Below are 25,877 nucleotides of genomic sequence, written 5' to 3' on the forward strand. Positions count from 1 at the left end.
GAGACTGGTGGTCTACCTTCCTAAACATGACACATCGTTACTTGCTGTTCTGGAGAAATAAGTGGAATTGCAATCATGTGTATCTCCAGAAACGTTAAAGGTAGAAAAGCATACAGTCGGTTTTGTGAAATATCGCAAATACAAACAAACAAAAATACAGGAATTATAGGCATATAAGTGGTTTGCATGTTTATTTTATCAGAGAGAACACCGCAAAGCCTGTGCTGGTCGCTTCAGCGCAGATTGACACAGCAGCACGCGGGGCTGTTTGCCTGCATTCCCTGCCCGAGCCAAGAGCAGCCACCCATGGGGGGGGCTGTTTGCTTCCCTCAGGGGCAGTATTCCTGCCGCCGAGCTGCATAACGGTCCGGGGCTGAACCCTGCAGTGAATGAGCCCAAGGGTTGCGGGGGATTCGCCCGGCAAGTACAAGCGCTGATCCCTTGCACTGCCCACAATCCCTCTGGATGGTCAGGGGCACCTAGAGACACACACACCCCGGCCGGCGCTGCTTCAGAGTGGTGAGCAACAAGGAACTCCATTACAGCCACTACTACCAAACCATCAGGAAATTCAAACTTTCGCGCTCGTACGTTCAAGCTCATGCGCCTTGTTGTGCTTTGTTGCAAAGGGGGAGAGGAGCATATGTCATATTTTTGTGGACCAATTGGCTGATAGGGGGAAGTGTTATGGGCGGAGCTGGGAAAAAGTGAGAAGAAGTACGGGTCCTCTCACTGCGTGTGTGGGAGCAAAAAAAGCATTTTTTTTTAATTGGGAAAGAGCGAACAAACAGGCAAAGTGAGGACTGTCAGATGATGAACTGGATATGGAAAACGTGGATTATCCCACTCCGTTTGGATGAGCCCTTAGTCTAGGAAAGCCTTGGCACCCAGGAGTCTCAAAGTATATCCAAAATCTCAGACAGATTCCTTGCGCTCCAGTCTCCTGTTACTGAAAGCAACTCGATTCCACTCAGGTTTTGTTGTCCTATCCAGTCACTGATGTATAGCATTCCTGACAGAAGTGTAGGTTCCCAGACCTCATTGTGTTAGTTCTTCAAATATCTTCTGGGCTTTGCCTTGTAGTGGAAGGCTAAGGAAATAATTTTTGGTGGCCTGATCACAGTTATTTATGCATGCAGCTTATTCAAAATGATTGATCCAGTTGGCCCAGCTTTGGCTATTTCCAGTATATGCCTCTGGCATGAAAATAGGTGACTGTAACAGCTTTCTCATTTGCCCTGTTCATTTCCACCAGCAAAACTCTGGGGGTATGTTCTGACAGAGTGGTTCATTTCCATATACAAAACAGCCCTTGCAAGTCTATACACCTGGAATCGCATCACTGTCACAAGTTTAATACATTTACAAATCAGTAACATGCAGATATAGTCAGGGTTGGAGGCAAGCACTGAAGGTATTTCAGTGTTAGTAGGTTATATACTATCCCTGGTAGGCACCAGCAATCACACTGACATGTAGCTAAGAAAAACAGCTAATATAATGGATTATGTGAACAGGGATACCTGCAGTTACCCAGGGTTTGGCATAAAAGAACTGGGTTACAAATGCATCAGTCCAACAGTAGGTTTGCACAGCTTCAGCACTATGAGAGGCCTTCCTTTTTCCCAAGGGCCTTTCTCAAGAGAGTCACCTTGTCTAGCAACAGGCCCAGGGCTACCTTTCTTTCCAAACAGCTATCATGAATTATCTTCTCCACCTCTGAGTCTCATTGATGCCTCACAGATCTATTCCCAGGTTGAAGTCCCTTTTCTGTCTCTGGCTGCATGTAGATGTAGATTTGTTTGTGTTATTTTTCCTGATCATAATGCTAGTGCTTCTGTCCCAATTTCTAATGCTCCTTTCACACCTCTGTACCTGCTGCATTATGGGACTGTGTTTCTTCATGAATAACCCATCCACAGAGGAGGGCCGGGATCTCTTCTCAGTAGTACCAAGTGCATGACACAGAATAACGGGCTCAAGTTACAGGAAGCCACATTTTGACTGAACATCAGGAAAAACGTTCTAACTGTTAGAGTGGTACGACAGTGGAACTAATTGCTGGGCTGTTGAGCCCAGGTGGTGGGCTCAACAGCACTGGAGGCAGTCAAGAGGCAGCTGGACAGCTTTAAGATGGATTCCTGCATTGAGCTGGTGGCTGGACTTAATGGCCTTTAGGCCCCTTCTTTCTCTATCATTCTATGACTCTATGATTCTATTTTGGGCTTTTAGGTTGTTTTAAAATTGTTTTTAATGTCATATTTTAAAATTGTTGTAACCTGCCTGGGACCTTTGGGTGAAGGGCGGGTGATGATGATGATATACTGCCATGTCACTCTAAATTTCATTCACATCAGTGAGTGTGGTATGATACAACAACAGAAGACATCACTGGACATATCATTCCCCCTCCATCCTTTATGTGTATGTGTGCTTCTATGTGCCAGAATACCACCCCAAATTTTGTTACGCGAGTGGTGGTGGTGTGATCCCAAGAAAACCACAGGGAAAATAATGCCAAACTCTTGTGATTTTCCACGTTAACAGGGTTGCAAACAGATTTTTTTCTGGAAGTAATTAACATGGAAATGAGCACTAAACTTCCACTTGATTCTACTAGATTTCCCAAAGTGGTTTTTACATTGTGTGAAAGTTCACATAAAATGCAAAAATTAACAGATAAGTTAACATTGGGGAAATGGAATAAAGTGCTGTTTGAATGCAGCCTCTCTCCCACTCTTTCCTTCTTTTTTTCAGCAAGTCAACCCTCTTCCCTAGATCAGAGATATGGGTTACAGCAGGGGCTGTTGGGAAATGTAGTTCTAAGACTCCACAGTCTTATTTTATTAGATTACAATAGGCCTGGAGCTAGGGTCCAGGATGCAGGAAGCAGAATGCACTGCTCTGTTGCTTCCGTAAGAGCAGAAGGGTTGTTTATCTCAAGTCTGGCCAATGCAGAGGCTTCATTTTGTGTACCAATCCTTGGTACATAGTCTGAGGAAGTTCACTTGGTTAAATTCTAGCCCTCAGGTTCCTGATAGTGGGGTCGATACAAATGCAATTTTCACCAATCTTTAACTAAAGTTAGGAGGGGATGGGGAACCTGTGCCTGTCCACAGGTATTGTTGGATTCTAGTCCCATCTGCTCCAGCCAGTATGACCAGTTATCGGGGGTGATGGGAGTTGTAGTCTAAAAATATCTGGTGGGCTACAGGTTCCCAATCCTTGCTTTAGAAGGTACAATCCATATTTTTTTTTGTTATATAGTTAACCGCTCCATTTGTCTAGTATTTTAGGTTTATTTTTTCTAAAACAGATTGATTGGAATCCTAAACAAGCAGGGACTTACCAACCAAAATGACTTCAATAAACTTCCTGTTTTGCTGCTTGCCACATACTGCAAAAACAGGGATTACTTTAAAGCAGGTCACAATATGTGCTGATGAACTGGACTCAAGTTCATAGAACCCAAATCATGCAACTCTAATTTACCACAGTGTGTATACTTTTTTCCAGATAGGAAACCATGTTATCTGGAGTCTCAGGGCACATCAAAGACAAAGAGATTTATTGTACCTAAGTGTTCATGGACCAAAACCCACTTCATCAGCTCCATCTGATGAAATGAGCTGTAGAAGTCCTCAAAAACTTACAGATTCTTTTTGTTTCTCAATATCCTGCAAAGAAATTGTATTCTATAATGAGGGCTCCTCCAGGGTAAGTTTTAGAGACACTGCTAGGAAATGCTCTCAAAATCTCAGTTTGTCCATGCCTTTCATGTTTTCAAGAAAAAAGGGATTGAGGAAGGCCTGTTATTCAACCTCCGTACATTGATTAAATGACCTTTGACTCTGTCATGGGTCATAAGCTGGGGCAGGGCCTTGAAAGGACATGTCTAAGAGTGAGCAATGCCTGTTCCACATGGAGTGTTCTGTTTTAGTGCATTAGCCTAGAAGTACTAGTAGCTTCCTAATCCTCTCTTGTTTGACTCTGCTTGTTAACCCCAAGCAATCCCCTCAGGAGTTGAGAAAGCAGCTGTCTTTGGTGAAGAAAATATAGCACAGCAAAACAAAAATCTCTCAAACCTTCCCTTTTGATGTTGTATCATCATACCTTTTGGGGAAATATTACTAATGCAGGGATATATAAATTGTGATAGGCCATGAGTATTATTAAAAGCTAGATTCCTCTGACATTTATAGGAACGGGAGTATCCTTGCAAACCAAAGGCAGAAAGAGAACTGAAAACCTCCCTGAACCCCTGGGAACACTGCCATATTTAAAGTACACTGAGTGAGCATGAGAGAGAGAGATCTCACATATGCATTGTAAGCGGTCAATCAGGTGCACAATGCTTACTAAATATAGCAGTGAACGTTAGAACTCACAAACAAGTGAAAGCAATAATAAATCACCTTTGTTAGATATTCTGTGGTTGTGTTCTGATGTCACCTGTTTATGCTTGAGTATTGCCAACACATGATATGTGAAATCATCCTTTTTTCTGTCTGACCTCTGACGGGAGCACCTTAAGGATAGCAGGACAGCTTTTCCACTTTAGTTTTTTCCATATGATGAGTTTTCCACCTGCTTCTTATGGCAATATAGCTGTAGTATGAAAGCTACTCATAGCTCTTGGAACGGAGAGGGATACAAATTGAATGAATGAACAACTAAACATAAACTTTATTTAAAGTTTATTCTGTTTTTAGCTACTTTTAATAGCTTTATATAATTTCTTACCTTTTTTTTTTAACAAATCAGAACATCTGCCTATTTCCCCGTTGTTCAGGATCTTCCATGGTAGGAAAGGGATTGAAAATATTACTGCCAGTACCGTCATGTCTTTATACAAAACTGTGGTGCAACTACACTTGGAATCCTGTGTACAGTTCTGGCCACTGAATCTTAACAAGAGTATAGTAGATCTGGAAATGGCACAGAAAAAGGCAAGCAAAATTATCAGGGCTGGTGTCCCTCCCCAAAAGCAAAGAATATGATGTATGGGGCTTCTTAGTTTGGAAAAAGGTGAGTAAGGGAGGGATATAATTGAGGTTTATAAAATTATGTATACATAGTGTGGGAAAGTGGATAGAGAGAAGTTTTTCTTCCTATCTCATAATACTAGAATCTGGAATGATCCAATGAAGCCAAAAGGAAATGCTTCTTTGCACACTGCATAGTTAACTTGAGGAATTTGCTGCCACAAGATGTGGTGATGGCACCAACTTTGATGGATTAAAAGTGGAAAAGTTCATGAAGGATCAGGCTATCAGTCACTGCTAGTCATGATGGCATATATGCTATCCTCAAGTTCAGAGGCAGAATGCCTCTGAAAATCAGTTGTTGAGAAATAACATCAGGAAGAATGTTGCCTTCACACCCTGCTTTTCAGGCATCTGGTTGGCTGCTTTGGGAAACAGGATGCTATACTATGTATGCCTTCGGTCCGACCAAGCTGGGCTCTTCTTGTGTTCTTATGTACCATATTGTGTGGTGTGAAAATTACATGTTTTCTTAGTCTCATGAGATACAAGAGCCCTGTTCAGGCACTCCACATACAAACAATGTACAATTTATTGAACTACAGTGAGTGGTTTTCATGGTTCAGTGTAACCAGCTAAAACGATGAAACTGAGGTTATCATACTTTGGACACATAATGAGAAGTCATGATTCACTAGAAAAGACAATAATGCTGGGAAAAACAGAAGGGAGTAGAAAAAGAGGAAGGCCTAACAAGAGATGGATTGATTTCATAAAGGAAGCCACAGACCTGAACTTGCAAGATCTGAAAAGGGTAGTTTACAACAGATGCAATTGGAGGTTGCTGATTCATAGGGTCACCATAAGTCAGAATGGACTTGAAGGCAGTCCATTTCCATTTTACTTTACCTCACTGGAACATGGCCAAGGGGCTTAGAAATGTGACCTAAATATTAATAATAGCCTGAATTATGCAATGTTTTGCAATGTGCATATGTGCATGTCCCTAATAAATTGTATTATTGTATTGCAGAGTATATGGGAACAGCATTGCAGAATTTTAAATGTATTCTTTCCCTTTTTTTTGAGATTGAGGAAGTAATGTTGAAATTCACAGAACAATGTGGAGCAGTTAATGAGTAAAACAATGGAGTAGGGATGGGTGAGAGGAGAAAACAGAATAGAAATGGTAGGGAATGCAGAAGTAATATCCTGACTCCTAAAACTCCTTTTCTTATTTCTGCCTTTATTGATCTAAACCTTTTAACAGAAACTGCCAGCACTGCACGTTATGTGTTTTTGAAAGTGATAGTTGTGATACTTTAAACAGCACTTACTGATGCCTGCAATAAAAGAAAACCATATTGCAGGTGTGGGGAACTTTTGGCCCTCCAGATGTTGCAGAACTACCACTCCCATCATCCCTGACCATTGGCCATGCTTGCTGGGGCTGATGGGAATTGTAGTTCAGCAACACCTGGAGGGCCAAAGATTCCCCACATCTTCCATATTGGATCCCTAGTCTCCAAAATGAGGACACCTAAATATTCATATAGTAAAAATTGAATATTATTTTGTGACAACGAGGACCTGCAACAAAATGCTGCAATATAGAATGCTCCTGTTCAGAGTTCCCCCAGCAAGCCAGCCATGCCTTTCCCCAGGATACTCCATTCCATCCCCCCTTGCAGTTTTCTGTTTCTTCCCCCCCAAAAGTCAGTCAGCATTCTGAGGCGACTTAAATCATTTCTCACTAGGCAGTTTTGTTTTTACTCCCCTTAGGGTTTTTTCCCTAAGTTTTTTTAAATTGTTTATTTCTGCAAGCCTTGGGGTTTCTGTCATCCTGCTGACACCTCTTATGTGTGGATGGTGCCATTTTGGTGACATTAGGATCCACATCAATTCAGAACCCCTTCCTGATTGCATTGACTCCTTTTGAGTGCTGATTCTATCTTAGAGGCATGCTTTATGGTTTCTCCTTATTTTAGCAGAGCTTTCTCTTCTATGGACCCATGAAAACTGGAGCTTCAGTGTTTTCCCCCCAAAAAAGCATGGCGAAGCATTTTTATTTGTGCTGGCAAACAACAACAGCAACAAAAACTGTGGGCTCCAGAAAGACCAATATTTACCCAAAGACAGGCAATCCAGTTATCCTCAGGTGGCAGACTGCAGCCAGACATTACAGGCTGGATCCAGGCTTCTGCAAGGTGTTTGGACCAAACATTCAGGAATCATAAACTGATACTCAATATCCTTTGCCTCTTCGTTTCAAAACTAATTCTACTTCTATACATTTCATAATAAGTTATATGGATTTTAGAAGCAAACACTCTAAGTTATAATAAAAATGATATTGGCACAATATAATGGTGCCTAATTGGAGACCATAAACAGATGTTTAGTTCATAGGGTTTTTTTAATGTTGCTTTTTCTTTTATTTTTTTCCAACCAATTTTTTTGCCAACTTCATAACAATAAACTATTCCGCAACTTATCAGATAAAAGACTAAGGAGATGTATACTTTTTTGTGGAATATCAATATTCTTTTAGTTCTAATGGTCAGGTCATCAAACTTAAATATAGTGTGCTCCAGTTTTGCTGTCCATCCACAAAGAAGATATAAATGTAAAGAATAAATTCTTGGAGCGAAAGACAAAATGTGTAGATTCTAGCCATTCTCTCAGAAGGGAATAATATATTTTTTTCTTGGGAGTTGGGCCTCATTCTCATGTGGTTTTGGATGCACCAAAGAGATGTCTGGCTGCTTCATGGTATTTTCTGTCCCGTTGCGGGCTTAGTGATATGCCCATTTGCTATAAATTTTCTGTAGATAATTAGTGCTGATGAAGATAAGGCCACACAATCTCAAAGTGTGAGTTTATCCCTAATTTATATTGGCTGGGCAGGGCAGGATTGCTCCTAAACCCACTTGTGTTAATGGATCACAGTACCAACATGAGTACAACTTGCTCCTTCTTCAGACCTTCCCCAGACACACTGAGTTTGGGACTAGAGAGGGGAGGATGCGTAACATTAAGGGATAGGGCATTCTAACTCCCTTTACTCACGCATTAACACTTCATGTGGGCAACACATGAATAGGCCTTTGCTTCACAGTCAGTCATGACACACCACTAAAAGTATGTAAATCCCATCAAAGGAACATCAGATATATCAATGCCGCCCTGGGCTCCTTCTGGGAGGAAAGGAGGGATATACATTGAATCAATCAATAAATCAGTAAGACATAAAGCAGGGGACTCCTTCAGTCTGCCCCCATATCTAAAGAACTAGAAGCATGAAAGTGGGAGCTTTGGTTATGGGGTACTGTGAACTTTGCACAAGCAACAACTGTCCAGCAGCCAGAGAGAACATAAAAGACATCACAGGCAGCAAATCTTTAATCCCTCCCCCCTAAACCCCCAAGAAAAGCAATAGATGTGCAGAGGACTCAGTGGTCACAGGCTATTTTCTTACACATTCCCTGGTATTTGTTATTATTTATTTCATTTATGGATCGCTTCTTATGAAACATCTTGAAGCAATTTCCCAATACAATAAAAACATATATAAAGCAATTTCATATATAAACAGTCAAAATAATTGCATATGTAAAAACAATTACATATATAAAGGTGGTTTTTTAAAAATTACATTTATAAAAGCAATTTCAAAACAGTACAAATACCTACTGGGATAAATGTCTCCCTTTAGAAGGCCTGTTGAAAAAGGAACGTATTCAACAGGTGCCAAAAATACAATAGAGACGGCGCCTGTCTGTTATGTAATGGGAAGGAGTTCCAAGGGTAGTTGCTGCCACGCACTAAGGGCCCAATTCCGACACCATGTGGACAGTGGTGGCTGGTGCCCATTGGAACTGTGGGGGCTGAAAGCACGGGGCCCAAACAGTAGGTAGATCCAGAGCCAATGATAAGCAGATACAACAAACTATTTTTGTTCCCATCTCCTCCCTGCTGAGTTCTATAGGGGCAACACTGAGACTAAGGAGGAGGAGGAAGCGGACAGCCAAGGCCACCCCCTAGATTGTAAGTAAGAAGGCAGGCAGGTGGGGGCTGGTTTAGGGCAGACTGAGGTTTATTTATTATTTCAATTTATATACCGCCCTTAGCAGAATAGCTCTCAGGGCGGTGAACAAACAAGATAAAATACAATATATCATAATAAAAATCATAAAAACATATACAAACAAACAACAACAAAAAAACACTACAAAAACACAATACGACAAAAATTAAAAAATACGGATTAAAAGATTAAAATGGTTAAGAAAATTTAAAATGCCTGGGAGCATAAAAAGGTCTTTACCTGGCGCCGAAAAGATAGAAGTGTAGGCGCCAGGCGTACCTCTTCGGGGAGGCTGTTCCACAACCTCCTGATAAGATGGTATCTGGAGGATGCCCTCTCCTCCAGAGTGCAGTGATCAGTTGGATATATAAGGGATGAGATTTAGGGATATCTGTGAGTTGTTTAAACAATTCTGTTATTCAACAGGTTGCAGGGTGGCCATATGTCCTCCTTTGCAGAGGACAGTTCTCTTTTTGAAGGAATCCTCTATTTGAAGGGCTGCCTAGTCTAAGTACAGTTTAAAGAAAAAGAACCATAAAAAGAGACTATGAAGTTGCTCATCAATAGTGGGCAGCAGTTGGTCACCCGTTCTCTGCTATAGTGAAACATACTGTCTTTCTATTTAAATTATAGTAACTTTAAATTTGTATCTATACATCTTAATTAGCATGTGCAAATTTTATGCAAATCCATGTCCCCTTTTGTCCTCTTTTTGTTTCTAATTTTTGGTAAAGTCCACCCACACAGGTTGTAGTAGTATTCCCCATACAGGGGACTTCAGGCAAGTATTCACTGGATAGAAAGGGAGCATGGCATAGGTGTGCAACATGGTGACTGGTGGATGGAAGTGGAATTTCCAAGGACACTGTGGAAGTGTAATTGTGTTAGTGATTTGTTTCTGCAACTATAGTTTCTATTCTTGTAGCACTAAGTAAGAGCTTTAAAAAGTGGCAGTATCACTGCCAGTTAATAATTTCATAGGATTTTACATGCAAGTGCAGATTCTGCTTGTATATATTGACACCATGGACATTCTTATCAGTCCCAAATCTATCTCAACCACTTCTTCACCCATCCTTTCTTTTTTAAACATCAACCATCCTTACTTAACAATATCCGAGGGATGTGTGTATGTGTGTTTTAAGGGGAGGCAAAGGTGCACATGCAGCTAAATGCCACATGGAGCAGTGGATCATGCTAGTGTGCTACAGAACATTTAAAAAATATCCAATAAATTAATGGATGTAAGTAAAGGGAAAGAAGAAAAATTGGAAGCACAGAGCAGTAGGAAAAGAAGACAGCACAGAGCAATCTTCTCCAACCTGGTGCCCTCCAGATGTTGTTGACTACACCTCGTATTATCCCTGCCCATTGGCAATGCTGGACAGGGCTAATAGGAAATGTGATTCAAAACCTCTGGAAGGCACCAGCTTGGGGAAGGCTAGCATAGATCTATTTGTATCACAGGTATAAAACTGCTGGTGCATGATGGTGTAATATTGACAACACACGTTGAAAGTTTTGTGGACAGATCACTATAGTACTGCTACATCATCTTGTGGAAGGAAAACTCCAAGTCCCACAATTTGACAATTGTTTAAGCTATTGGAACCACTTAGAGAACTATCATGAGTAACCATTAATAGTGTCTGGCAACTGTCACAAATACTTATATGTGTGTGGAGGGGATCTGGAGCAGGTGTCTCTAAGTCCACTGCTCCTCCCATTCCATTCCTTCTTCTTTTGTCTCACTCACCACTAGGGATGTAGAGAAATCAAAGTTATTGCTCACACAAACTCTTGTCTGAAATGAGGTGTAATTGGGTCTGTCTCTTTGAGAAGACTAAATATGAGAAGCAGTCCTAAATACATCTTTTCCTGTTTAACTGAGAAGGAAAACTCCATAGTAATGACACATCTGGAACCATATTTTGGTGAAATCCAGCAAGTTCTTATCTGTGGGGTTCTATACTTTGTTCATGGAAATGTGGACGTTCCTATTCATAATCAGGGTTCCAAATCCAGAGAACATCACTCAAGCTCAAGGCCCATGAAAGCGAATGGGATTTCAGTAAGACAGTCACTATATACTAGTCCCATTAATTTCAATAGGTGGTAGTCCATGCTAGTCCTACTCAGATTAAACCCTCTGAAGTTAATAGATATGGCTAACATGTTCATTGATTTCAGTGGGTCTCCTGTGAGATGGTATCGACCCAAGAATTCTCAAAGAAGTCAAATGTGAAATTGCTGATCATCTAACAAAAATATGTCACTTGTCCCTCAGATCCACTTCCATACCTGAGGACTGGAAAGTGGCCAATGTAATGCCAATCTTTAAAAAGGGATCCAGGCTGGATCCCGGAAATTACATGCACATTAGTGTAATGTTAGTCCCAGGAAAACTGGTAGAAAGAGTTGTTAAAGATAAAATAACCAAGCATATAGAAGGACAAGCCTCGCTGAAGCAGAGCCAGCATGGCTTCTGTAAGGCAAAGTCCTGTTTCACTAACCTATTAGAATTCTTTGAGAGGGTCAACAAGCATATAGATAGAGGTGATCCAGTGGAAAAGGTGTACTTAGATGTTCAAAAAGCTTTCGACAAGGTACCTCACCAAAGACTCTTGAGTAATCTTAGCAGTCATGGAATAAGAGGAGAGATCCTGGTGTGGATTAGGAATTGGTTAAGTAACAGGAAGCAGAGAGCAGGAATATACAGACAGTTCTCCCAATGGAGGGCTGTAAAAAGTGGAGTCCTCCAAGGATTGGTATGGGGACCTGTGATTTTTAACTTGTTCATAAATGACCTAGAGGTAGGCTGAGCAGTGAGGCAGCCAACTTTGCTGACGATACTAAATTGTTCAGGGTTGTTAAAATAAAAAGGGAATGCAAAGGGCTCCAAAAAGACCTGAGCAAACTGACTGAATGGGTGGTAAAATGGCAAATGCAGTTCAGTATAAAGAAGTGTAAAGTTATGCATATTGGAGCAAAAAAACGTAATTTCATATATAGGCTCATGGGGTCTCAACTGGTGGTGACTGACCAGGAATGAGACCTTGGGGTTGTAGTGGATAGATCATGATGTTGACCCAGTGTATGACAGCTGTGAAAAAGGCAAACTGCATGCTAGGGGTCATTAAGAAGTCTGCCCATTAGCTACTGGGCCAAGTTCAAGGTTCTGGTTTTGGTGTACAAAGCCCTATACAGCTTGTGACCAGGATACCTGAAAGATTGTCTTAACCCTTATATACCCAGTCGATCACTATGCTCTGCAGGTGAGGCCCTCCTGCAGATACCATCTTATTAGGAGGTACATTCCACATAACATAGGAAGCAGACCTTTCGTGTTGTGGTACCTACCCTTTGGAATTCCCTCCCCTTAAATATGAGACAGGTGCCATCTCTGTTATCTTTTCAGCTCCTACCGAAGACCTTCCTCTTTCAACAAGCCTTTTAAGTAGAAACCATATCCCAGTCTATGTCTGTGTTGGAATTGCTTTTTAAGATGTTTTTAAAGCTTTTAAAAAATGTTTTTAAAGATGTTTTGTTTTAATATGTTTTTAAAGATGCTTTGTTTTGATATATTTTAAAGTCTGTTACGATGTTTTAGAGTGTTTTAGTGTTTTTGTTTGCTGCCTTGGGCTCCTACTTGGAGGAAGGGTGGGATATAAATTTAATAAATAAATAAAGAAACTCTAGCTGTACTGTACTTATGTTTACACTGACATTGGCTACCTGGAGTCCCAGGGCTATGGAATCACCTTGTCAAGTATAGCATGACTATAAAATAACTGTATTCTTCTGGTAACCGAAAATAAATTTCTTATGAGTAACCTTTCTAAAGGTACAGATTTATTTTTATAATCCTTTTCTTAATAAGCCAATTGTAATTGTGTTGAGGCTTTTCTGGTAATTTAAAACTGTCTTGATAATTTAAAACAATTGTTTTTGGCAATATCTTCTTGTAATAGGTATTGCTAATGTACAGATAAAAAACAAGAGACAAATAAAATTCTGGGAAGCAGATAACTGGCTGATCTATCAGCCTCAGAAGACTTTTTTCTCTGTGTGTGTGTGGGGTGGTGGAGGAACAATATATTGACTGTAAAAGTTTGGCTTGCTTAAGGAGATAGAAGTATATACCATGTAGAAAGGCGCCCCTTTTAGATGAAGAAACAAGTAGTTCACTATGTCCCTTTAGAGACTTTCTTGTTTATTTTGTGCAGTATTCTTGGAATTGATTTGGTAATAATAGAATCACAGAGTTTGCAGTTCATCCTCTTGTCACACAATAGAGCCACCCATTCAGCAACTCCCCATACATTGGTTTTAGGGAGCCTGTGCATGCCCAAGAAACCAGGTTCAGTGAATCTATGCCATTTTCAACTAAAACAAGGATAAGGAACCTCAGCCCTAGAGGCCAAATATAGACCTCTAGACTTTTCTATATGGCCCCTGAGACTCTCTCTAAGCCATGGCTTCTTCACAGGCCCCACCCCTCACTGACCCTACTTTGCACCCTCACTGAGTATTTTTTGTCTGGGTAGAATGTGTCCTTGGACTTTGTTAATGCTTCATGTTTACTTGGATGGAGGTGTGTGAGAGTGTGTGTAGAAACTAGCCTACTGTACAAAGGTAAAAATTAACATTTGCTGCTCCATCCACCACTGGCATTTGGCCCCCAGAAGATTACTGAGAAGGCATTGCAGCCCACAGGCAAAAAAAAATTCCACATCTTTTTGTTAAAAGATCTTGGGACTAGGGCTGAGAAAGACCTCTGCCTGAGACCTTGGAGAGCCACTGCCACTCAGTAGACAATACTGGGCTAGATGGATCAATGATCCGACTCAGTATGAGGTAGCTTCACGTGCTCACCTGTTCAGTCTAGGCCACTACGCCATAGGCAGTAAACAGGCACATGCAAAAGTGCCTGCAGAACCAATTACTCTAGGTTGCTCCACCAGGACTTTGGTCACATCCATATCTTACATTTAAAGCACTGTTATTCCACTTAAACAGTCATAGCTTTCCCCAAAGCATCCTGGGAACTGTAGTTTGTTAAGGGCATTGGGAGTTGCCCGGAGACCCCTATTCCTCTCACAGATCTACAATTCCCAGAGTTCCTTGGCAAGTGGGATTGATTGTTCAACCACACTGGGGAATATAGCTCTGTTCCCTGGATTCTCTGAGGGAGGCCATGATGGTTATAGTAGTGCTTCAACTATAAGGTGTGGATGTGGCCTTTGACTATTTTTCTCCAGGTGCATTTAAAACAAATGATGGGTTCCATCCTCTGTGGCTTTACCTGGGTATGAGTTTGCTTTTCATGGAGCTAGCACAATAACTCTTCAACTTTCCTGTATATTGCTCCTGTACAATGGAACATGCTTGTGCACTCTTCTTACAAGTCAGTGCTCTCTGCACCTTATGTCTCCCCTGGAAGAGAGACTGCAATCTGGTTGCCTTGGCGACCTTGGCAGGTTTAAATGAGTAGCTGCACTAAAAAATTGTTGCTTGCATCAAAGCACATTGATGTTTTAATCTGAGTGGCCTTAAAAAATTTTTAAAGGGCATTGTAGTCTTTATAGCTCAATGTTATTATGAGGTTGAAGTACTCTTGTGCCCACTCTGAGGGTCCACCAAGGTTTTCAATACAATTTGGAGGAGGAGGAGAGAGTGGCTCTTTGTTATGCTTGGGAGACAAGGTGGTGTTAAAGATGCTGATTAGAGGATGAGGGCAGGGCAGGTTCAGGCTTTAAAACTGATTAGAGGCCTGTTGAATGGATTGAACCAGGGAACAGCTAGGTTTTGTTTGTAATGAGTATAAAGTTAAAATAGACTTTCAGCTCACTAATTTTCGTTGTTTTTGTTGCTGTTGCTGTTCATTTTGGCTTTTTAAAATTGTAACCCTCAAAAACAAATTTTCACCAACAAGCGGTTACTTCTTATACTACTCTCTGTGGGGTTTTTCAAGGTGGGATATGTAGGTGTCTGTTTATTTATTCTCTTCCATTTGTACCCCACCTTTCTTCCTTCATGACATACACATGGTCACCAATCCAGGCAGTGACCAGACCAAGACCTGTAAGGTGGTGGCCTCATGTGCCTCATATACCTTCAGACCGTATCGTGGACTCTCAATTATGAGAAGAAGCATGATGTTGATGAAGCTGGCTTTTACCAGGTCAGATTGTATGTTCTTCTAGCCTAGAATTGTCTAGTCATGACTGGATCTTCAGGCCCTTAGAGGTCTTTCACACCAAATACTACCTGATGCTTTTAACTGGAAATATCTATGATTGACTCATGGGCCTTTTGCATGTACAGCATATGCTCTACTACTGAGCCTTGTTTTCTTACTCCTCTTTGCCCAGTCCTCATCAATAATAGGACATTCATAGAATCATAGAATAGCAGAGTTGGAAGGGGCCTACAAGGCCATCGAGTCCAACCCCCTGCTCAATGCAGGAATCCAAATCAAAGCATTCCCGACAGATGACTGTCCAGCTGCCTCTTGAATGCCTCCAGTGTTGGAGACCCCACTACCTCTGTAGGTAATTGGTTCCATTGTCGTATGGCTCTAACAGTTAGGAAGTTTTTCCTGATGTCCAGTCGATGAGCCCATTATTCTGTGTCCTGCACTCTGGGACGATCGAGAAGAGATCCCAGCTCTCCTCTATGTGATAACCTTTCATGTACTTGAAGAGTGCTATCATATCTCCCCTCAGTCTTCTCTTCTCCAAGCTAAACATGCCCAGTTCTTTCAGTCTCTCCTCATAGGGCTTTGTTTCCAGTCCCCTGATCATCCTTGTTGCCCTCCTCTGAACCCGTTCCAGTTTGTCTGCATCCTTCTTGAAGTGCAGAGACCAGAACTGGATGCAGTATTCAAGATGAGGCCTAACCAGCGCTGAATAGAGGGGAACTAGTACTTCATGCGATTTGGAAACTATACTTCTGTTAATGCAGCCTAATATAGCATTTGCCTTTTTTGCAGCCACATCACACTGTTGGCTCATATTCAGCTTGTGATCAACAACAATGCCAAGATCCTTCTCACATGTCATACTGCTGAGCCAAGTATCCCTCATCTTATAACTGTGCATTTGGTTTCTTTTTCCTAAGTGTAGAACTTTGCATTTATCCCTGTTGAATTTCATTCTGTTGTTTTCAGCCCAATGCTCCAGCCTATCAAGGTCCCTTTGAATTTTATTTCTGTCTTCTGCGGTATTAGCTATGCCCCCCAATTTTGTAACATCTGCAAATTTGATAAGCATGCTTTGTACCTCCTCACCCAAGTCGTTAATAAAAATGTTAAAGAGCACTCGGCCCAGAACCAAGCCCTGTGGTACGCCACTCGTTACTTCCGCCCAGTTTGAGAAGGAACCATTGATAAGCACTCTTTGAGTACGATTCTGGAGCCAACTGTGGATCCATCTAATAGTTGTTCCATCCAGCCCACATTTAGCTAGCTTGCTAATCAGGATATCATGGGGCACTTTGTCAAAAGCTTTGCTGAAGTCGAGATATATTATGTCCACAGCATTCCCACAGTCTACAAGGGAGGTTACCCGATCAAAAAATGAGATGAGATTAGTTTGGCAGGATTTGTTCTTCATAAATCCATGTTGGCTCCTAGTAATCACTGCATTGTTTTCAAGGTTCTTACAGATTGACTGCTTTATATTCTGCTCCAGAATTTTTCCAGGGATTGATGTTAGGATGACTGGTCTGTAGTTCCCTGATTCCTCCTTCTTGCCCTTTTTGAAGATAGGGACAACATTAGCTCTCCTCCAGTCATCCAGCACTTAACCGGTCCTCCATGATTTCGCAAGGATAATAGAGAGCGGTTCTGAGAGTTCTTCAGCCAGTTCCTTCAATACTCTAGGATGCAGTTTATCGGGCCCTGCAGATTTGAACTCATTCAAAGTGATTAGGTATTCCTTGACCATTTGTCTATCAATCTCAAGGTCCAATCCTGACCCTTCTACTTCATGTTTCCCGGGAGAGTCATAGGCCCTTGTTTGGGAGAAGACTGAGCCAAAGTAGAAATTGAGCACTTCTGCCTTTTCTTTGTCATCTGTTATCATTTTGCCATCCTCATTGAGTAGCTGTGCCACCATTTCTTTTCTCTGCCTTTTACTATGGACATACCTGAAGAAAGCTTTTTTGTTGCTTTTAGCATCCCTCGCTAGCCTCAGCTCATTCTCAGCTTTAGCCTTCCTGACACCATCCCGGCAATTCTGTGATACCTGCCTGTACTCTTCCTTTGTGGCCTGGCCTTCTTTCCACTTCCTGTATGTGTCCTTTTTTGTTTTCAGGTCATCTCTAAGCTTTTTGTGAAGCCACATTGGCTTCTTCTGCTGTTTCCCCCCTTTTTTCCTTGTTGGAATTGCTTGCCATTGCACTTTTAGAATTTCCTTTTTTAGAAACTCCCACCCATCTTGGATTCCTTTTCTCATTAGGGTTGCTTGCCATGGAACCGTACTTACAATTGTTCTGAGTTTATTAAAATCAGCTTTCCTGAAGTCCAGGGTGTGCGTATGGCTACTCTCAGCTTTTGCTTCTGTTAAAATCAAGAATTCAAGCATGGTGGGTCACTTTCCCCCAGAGTTCCCGTAACTGCCACTTCATCCACCAAATCTTCTCTATTGGTTAGAATCAAGTCCAGGATAGCTGATCCTCTGGTTGCTTCCTCCACTTTCTGTAGGAGGAAGTTATCTGCAACACAAGTCAGAAATTTCTTTGGCAGAATTTGTCTCCCAACAGATATCGGGATAATTGAAATCCCCCATTACGACTACATCATGCCTCTTCGAAATATTGGCAATTTGCTTTTCAAAAGTTACATTCTCATCTTCTCCTTGATTGGGTGGTCCGTAGTAGACTCCAAGCACCACATTCCTTTTGTTACTTGCCCCATTAATTTTAATCCAGATACTCTCGGTGGAGCCACCAAGCTCATCTTCCTGTATTTCTGTGCAGGGATATATATTTTTAACATATAGCGCAACTCCACCTCCCTTTTTATTCCTTCTGTTCTTCTTGAACAAGTTGTATCCTTCAATTGCTGTATTCCAGTCATGGGAGTCATCCCACCAAGTTTTTCTTCTTGATAACCTGTCATCCATGCCCATTGGCTCCAGGGTGCTTCCAGCTCCAGGACTATATCCAGTATTATACAGCCACAAGCATGGATTTTTCACATTCCACCATGATAAATTGAAAATACCCCCCATGCCATTCTGCTGCTTCCCATAACCTCCTTTCAAAACAAAATGTAACAACCCTACAGGTTTTCAAGATGATACACAAAACTCTCAGAGAGAATCCAGACTTTAAAGTTTGAAACATGAGTAAAAAAAATCCAGACCTCTGTTGGACTTTTTGCCATGTTCACAGAGTACCTGTAATCCTATTACTGGCCTCGCCCCATTCTCTGACATTCATCTTCTGCATTTTAAAAGTTAAAAAAAGGATGGCTGGTTTTTAATTAATTTAAGCAAATTAACATTGGAGTCTGTGATAGCATAGGCATGCTCAATAAGAACCAACTATCAGTGTTCTAAAAGCCAGACTAACAGCTCTTTGGCTTGGCTAATCAGAGGGCCGCACCCATGCCAGACATTTATTCCACTTTAAACATTCATGGCTTCCCCCAAAGAACCTTGGGAAGTGTAGTTTGTAAAGGGTGCTGAGAGTTGTTTGGAGATTCCTATTCCCCTAACAGAGCTCCAGTGGCCAGTCTGATTTAACAGTCAGCTCCTCTTCCAAGAGAATTCTAGGGATTATGGCTCTGTGAGGGGAATAGGGCATCACCTAACAACTCTTAGCACCCTTCACAAATTATACTTCCCAGGATTCTTCAGGGGAAGCCATGGCTGTTTAAAGTGGAATAAATAAATAAAGTGGAATAAATGTCTGGTGTAGATGTGGCCAGGGACAGCTTTGGTTTAAATTTGGGTGGGAGACTACATGTGTCTGCTGTAGAATAAAAAGGTGGGGGGAAACCCAAAAAATAGTAATACTGTTAACAATGTTTTCCCTAAGGAAAGGAAAAGAAAGGGGCTTTCCATCTGCCCAGTGCCCACCTACTCAGTCTCCTCCCCTCCACCTTTTTCCCTACCCCACCCTTCCTCCGCTCCTCCTCCCTTCCTCCTCTTCCTCCCCTGCCCACTCCAGCCCTCCCCCCTCCAGCCCTCACCCCTTCTCCCCTTCCCTGTGGTCAGATTCAACTATCCTACACAGGAAGTGGATTGGACTGTGAAAGACAAAGACAAATTGTGTTTGCATTTTTATAAATTTGTAGGGCAGTAAAATATCTCAGAGAGGAGGTCAGGTCACCTGCTCCCCTGGTGCATTCACTATAGCTGCCCAATTTCCCTGCTTGTAAAAGTTTGATAGAAATATCTGTGGGCTATACATACATTCTTAAACCACAAGGAATTTTTTTGCCTATTAGTGAATTAATCCTAGGCTGAGTAGACTCATTGACAATAATGGACATGATTAACTTAGGTCCATTACTTTCAGTGGGTCTATTCTGAATATAATTTAGTTGGATACAAACCCCAGATTAGCGTTAGAAATTATATTTCTTGAACCCAAAGTCTCCCGCCCTGCCCCAGCATTTCAATGAATCTCTCATAGCATTTAAATTACTATTCGACAGATGTTTAAATGGGGCACATTGCTTATTTTTTAAAGTTTCACTTTTTCTCTGTGTGAAAAACAAAAGTGCACTGTCCTGGTGCTTATACATTGATTCAGTTATTGTCTGATATTTCGTATTTGTGGTGGAAGCAGATATGGGGTTGTATCCAATGCGAGACATACTCAGAGCAAACCCATTGAAATTTAGGTTCATTCATTTCAATGGGTCTACTTTGAGTAGATGGCTACAACCCGTGGACTCAAGGAATGATTTTATATGCCTGTATCTCTCTCCAAATACATGGAAATTTGCTCATCTATTTTACTAGAGTCATTTTTAACCACTTTATTTACTGTACAATCCCAACATCCATGTGATTACCCCCCCCAAACATTTTTGGTGACTCATTATAATATGGTATTTTGTTTATAATATGGTATTTTTATTATAATATGGTATTTTTATGCAATGGGATGTTAACTTCTTAAAGCAATAATAGTATTAAAGACATCTGGTGAGAACAGATAGCATCTCTTTAATTTTAATGTTGCCATTGTTCCTTACTACATTTTGATTGGCCAAATTGATGCACAAAAAAGTATTTGGTCATATCTGTGTCTCTCTGAGTGCCTATTGTGAACAAGAGCAATCCAGGGTCACTGCCCTTTAAACACTGCCAGTCATTTCTCAAGAGAGAGAAGATACGTTACAACTGCCAAGTGATGAGAGAATGTGGTTAAGGAAGCAAACAATTTTCAATTGAAAAATGACAGTTCTATTGGAAGTGCTCTTCATTTTACCTTTCCCCCCCTTTAGACTACAATCTTATGAAAGAGCTATTCTTTCTCTCTTCCAAGGAAGAACTGACTGGCGGTTTTTTATTTTATATGGGGTACGGTATGAAGAGATCAATCCATTTTCTTACAGCGTTGACGTAATATATATTGAAAAATAATCACATAGCCATAAATATTAATATTTTGCAGTTAAGTAGCATTATGTAGAATTGAGCTACATAAAATTTCTGGGTGGGGTCCAAAAATGCTTGTGTCATGTTTTTGTTATTGTTATATGCCTTCAAGTCGATCTTGACTTATGGCGACCCTATGAATCAGCGACCTCCAATAGCATCTGTTGTAAACCACCCTATTCAGATCTTGTAAGTTCAGGTCTGTGGCTTCCTTTACGGAATCAATCCATCTCTTGTTGGGCCTTCCTCTTTTTCTACTCCCTTCTGTTTTCCCCAGCATTATTGTCTTTTCTAGTGAATCATGTCTTCTCATTATGTGTCCAAAGTATGAAAACCTCCGTTTCATCATTTTAGCTTTTAATGGTAGTTCTGGTTTAATTTGTTCTAACACCCAATTATTTGTCTTTTTCGCAGTCCATGGTATGTGCAAAGGTCTCCTCCAGCACCACATTTCAAATGAGTTGATTTTTCTCTTATCCACATTTTTCACTGTCCAACTTTCACATCTGTACATAGAGATTGGGAATACCATGGTCTGAATGATCCTGACTTTAGTGTTCAGTGATACATCTTTGCATTTGAGGACCTTTTCTAGTTCTCTCACAGCTGCCCTCCCCAGTCCTAGCCTTCTTCTGATTTCTTGACTATTGTCTCCATTTTGGTTAATGACTGTGTCAAGGTATTGATAATCCTTGACAAGTTCAATGTTCTCATTGTCAACTTTGAAGTTACATAAATCTTCTGTTGTCATTACTTTAGTCTTTTTGACATTCAGCTGTAGTCCTGCTTTTGTGCTTTCCTCTTTAACTTTCATCAGCATTCGTTTCAAATTATTACTGGTTTCTGCTAGTAGTATGGTATTGTCTGCATATCTTAAATTATTGATATTTCTCCCTCCAATTTTCACACCTCCTTCATCTTGGTCCAATCTTGCTTTCCGTATGATATGTTCTGCATACAGATTAAACAAATAGGGTGATAAAATGTACCCCTGTCTCACACCCTTTCTGACGGGGAACCAATCGGTTTCTCCATATTCTGTCCTTACAGTAGCCTTTTGTCAAGAGTATAGGTTGTGCATCAGGACAATCAGATGCTGTGGCACCCCCATTTCTTTTAAAGCATTCCATAGTTTTTCATGATCTACACAATCAAAGGCTTTGCTGTAATCTATAAAGCACAGGGTAGTTTTCTTCTGAAAGTCCTTGTTCCGTTCCGTTATCCAACTTATGTTTGCAATATGATCTCTGGTACCTCTTCCTTTTCTAAATCCAACTTGGACATCTGGCATTTCTCGCTCCATATATGGTAAGAGCCTTTGTTGTAGTAGAATCTTGAGCATTACTTTACTTGCATGGGGTATTGAGGCAATAGTTCAATAATTACTGCATTCCCTGGGATCCCCTTTGTTTGGAATTGGGATGTATTTTGAACACTTCCAGTCTGTGGACCATTGTTTAGTTTTCCATAGTCGTTGACAAATTTTTGTCAGAATTTGGACAGATTCAGTCTCAGTAGCTTGTAGCAACTCTATTGATATGCCATCTGTTCATAGTGATTTGTTTCTTCCAAGTATTTTAAGAGCAGCTTTCACCTCGCATTCTAAAATTTCTGGTTCTTCATCATCCATGAATGAATCTGTCATCCTTGCATATATTTTATTGAATTCTTCAGTATATTGCTTCCATCTTCCTTTTATTTCATCTCAGTCAGTCAGTGTATTACCCTATTGATTATTCAACATCCCTACTCTTGGTTTAAATTTCCCTTTAATTTCTCTAACCTTTTGGAATAGGGCTCTTATTCTACCTTTTTTGTTGTCCTCTTCTATTTCTATACAATAACTATTGTAATAGTTCTCTTTGTCTCTACATACTAGTCGCTGTATTGTTGCATTTAGGGTTCTGACTGTGCTTCTATGTCCTTTTTCTTTTTCTTTCCTTCTTTCTTTAACCAATTAATAGTTTCATCAGTCATCCATTGAGGTCTTTCTCTCTTTTTAACTAGAGGTATTGTCTTTTTTGCATTCTTCCCTGATAATGTCTCTGACTTCAGTCCATAGTTCTTCTGGTCCTCTATCAACTAAGGGCTTATCAAAACAGAGTGGGATAATCCACGGTTTCCATATTTGGTTTGTCATCTGATAGTCCTCACTTTGCCTTTTAGTTTGCTCTTTTCCAATTTAAAAAAACGCTTTTTGCACCCGCACACACAGCGGTAAGACTCCTACATTCTTTTCGCTTTTTCCAAGCTCCGCCTCTAAAACCTCCCCCTATCAACCAATTGGTCAGCAAAAAAATTACGTATGCTCCTCTCCCCCTTTGCAACGAAGCACAATATGGCTGTAAAGGAGTTCTCGCCTGGGAAGGAAAGGCTGCTGGTCGGTTTCACGCCTGCCTTCTCAGGGAGAATGAAATTGACAAAGCTTTCAGGAGCAGGCTTGAAACCGACCAGAAGCCCCTAACGAATGTATGCTTTTTTGCTTTTATTGATATTTAAGGAGATACACATGCTGGCAATTGCACTTATTTCTCCAAAAAAGCAAGAAACGTGTCACCCCCTCTTCTCCCTTTCCTTCCCACAGAGAATGAAATTGACAAAGCTTTCCAAGCAGGCTTGAAACCCACCAAAAGCCTGTATTTGCAATATTACACTTCAAGGAATGTATGCTTTTGAAATTGACAAAGCTTTCGGAGGCAGGCTGAAACCGACCATCCCCCCTTTCTTGCTTGCTGTGCATTGCAGATCTCACTCAGAGCGGCCGCCCAGTTTGCAGGCTGGCAAAAAATAAAATGCATCTGGGCAGTAGTTGCAGACCCCCCTCAACACCCCACCATTGCGATGATTGGTTCAATTTTCCCAGGCTTATTCTTGCACATGCGCAAAAGTGCAGATACGTGATTGGCTGGAATGAGGAGAAGGGGCAAGGGGAAACGCCCAAGAACCGCCCATCAGCTGTAAAGTCCGTGTTATTGCATCCTAACTCCTGAAGGCACAGCGGATGATTCCCGATTTTAAACAGCAAATCGCATTTTTGCCGGTATTGCAAGGAGCGGATTTAACTCGCGAAAATGCGTAACAGCGTGAGACGTCATTGGACGACCGAAAAATAATGAACACACATAGTGGGCGTGTCACACATTTTGCAGTCGTCTGGATGAGCCCTAAGTTTAAAGCCTCAAATCTGTTCCTTATTTGATCTTTATATTCTTCTGGGTTGTTATTTAAATTGTATTTTGGCATTATGATTGCTTTGTTCTTCTTCTTTAGCTTTACTCTGAGTTTCAGTATTACCATTTCATGATCTGTCTGGTCTTGTTTGCTCCAGTCTGGTCCTGGCCTTCTTTTTGCAGAAAGTAGTGAACTTCTCTAACTTCTGCTACCAATTACGTAATCAATTCAATTCCTATATTGACTATTTGGTGATGTCCATGTGTACAGTTGTCTTTTCGGTTGCTCAAAACATGTGTTTGTAAGAAACAAATTATTGGCTTCACAGAATTCAGTAAGTCTTTCTCCTGCTTCATTTCTATCTCCTAAGCTCCATTTCCCCACAATTCATAGTTCTTCTCTGTTCCCTTCTTTTGCATTCCAGTCCCCCAAGATCATCAGAACATCTTGCTTTGGTGTGTGATCAATTTCTTCCTGTATGTCTGCATAAAATCTCTGCAATTCCTCTTCGTCTGTGTTTGCCTTTGGAGCGTAGACTTGGATGGTGGTTATGTTAATAGGTTTCCCATTTTAATCTCATTGATATCACTCTCTCAGACCTTGCGTTGCAGCTTCTAATTGCTTTTGCTATATCACTTCTCACTATTAAAGCAACCCCATTTCTTCTTAATTTCTTATTTCCTGCATAAAGTATTTTGTAGTTGCCTGATTGAAAATGTCCCATTCCCCGTCCATTTTAATTCACTCATGCCAAGTATTGTAATGTTGATGTGTTCCATTTCTTGCTTGACAATTTCTAACTTTCCCTGGTTCATGCTTCTCACATTCCATGTTCCTATTGTGTACATTGTACAACTCCAGACTCTCCTTTCACATCTGTGCACATCAGCCTCCGTGCTTCCTTTCTGCTTTGACCCCGTTACGTCAGTCATAGCACTACTCGTGCTTGTCCATTGTTCTTCCCCAGTAGCTCACTGAGTGCCATCTGATCTGGGGGTCTCATCTTCCAACACTATCTCATGTTGCATTTTGGATACCCTGTTCATAGGGTTTTTGTGGTAAGAAGTATTCAGAGGTGGTTTACCATTGCCTTCCTCTGAGTTTGGATTCATATTAGTCTGGTGTTTAAGTTTTGACCATTCAGCCTTTGGTGACCCTGCTAGGAGCCTAGCCTCTTGGTCTAGAGTCCTGACGGCATTGCTCTCACCTTCTTCGACACTCTCAAACCCCCTCACCACGTTAAGGCATGCATCCTAGAGGAGGGTGTCATGTCTACATATACACCCATGCATATATGGAAGTGAATTACTTATATGTGTCATGTCTACATTTAAGTAATTCACTTCCATATATGCATGGGTGAGCATTCCCTTGTTCAACACTGAATACTCCACTGGAAGATTCCCCTGGTCTTCTGGAGCTATTTCTTTGAAGATACTTTGGTGCCTAAGATGAAGGACAAGATGGAGACCCACCCTCCTTATTCTGTGTATAGAAGCCACTTGGATGGGCAGTTGAATGTTTCTTCAGTGCTGTCAATGGAAGAGACTAGCTTAGGGGATGTAGTCGGACAGGCCAGGTGGCACACCCAGTTCTGTACTCCAGCACCTTGCTGCCCTTTTCTTCACCCAGCATCTGCCACCTGAAGTGGCTACCTCATTCTGTCTAATGATAGGGCTGGCCCTGGTAGGAAGGTGGTGGGCAGAAAGGTTCTGCTGGGCATACAGAACACAGTGCATGTGTGGCTCTCTGGAGCCTATTACTGAAGGCAGCTATTTTCATATGAGTAATTTTCATACCTCATGACCTTTCAAAACGTGCATATATTCATTCATGCCTTCATAGGTAACATAACATGTTGTACTTTCAATATCTACCTTTTGCTTTACTAATTTAAATAATATCACCAAGTAAATGGCCAGCTGTGATGGTCATATATTTCAAATACATTTGTTTGTCCTTATTTGTAAATGGTTATATCAATGCCCTACATACTCTGCTTGTTCCTATATC

The 25,877-nt window shown here is 41.1% G+C and overlaps 1 protein-coding gene across 3 annotated transcripts in view; it reads left to right on the forward strand.

Moving 5' to 3' along the window:
- ZNF827 (zinc finger protein 827) overlaps positions 1-25,877 on the forward strand; it is a 175,826-nt gene that overhangs the window by 19,477 nt on the left and 130,472 nt on the right. The gene's annotated exons all lie outside the window — the stretch shown is intronic.

This window comes from Rhineura floridana, chromosome 9 (genome assembly GCF_030035675.1).
Source record: "Rhineura floridana isolate rRhiFlo1 chromosome 9, rRhiFlo1.hap2, whole genome shotgun sequence".
NCBI lineage: Eukaryota > Metazoa > Chordata > Lepidosauria > Squamata > Rhineuridae > Rhineura > Rhineura floridana.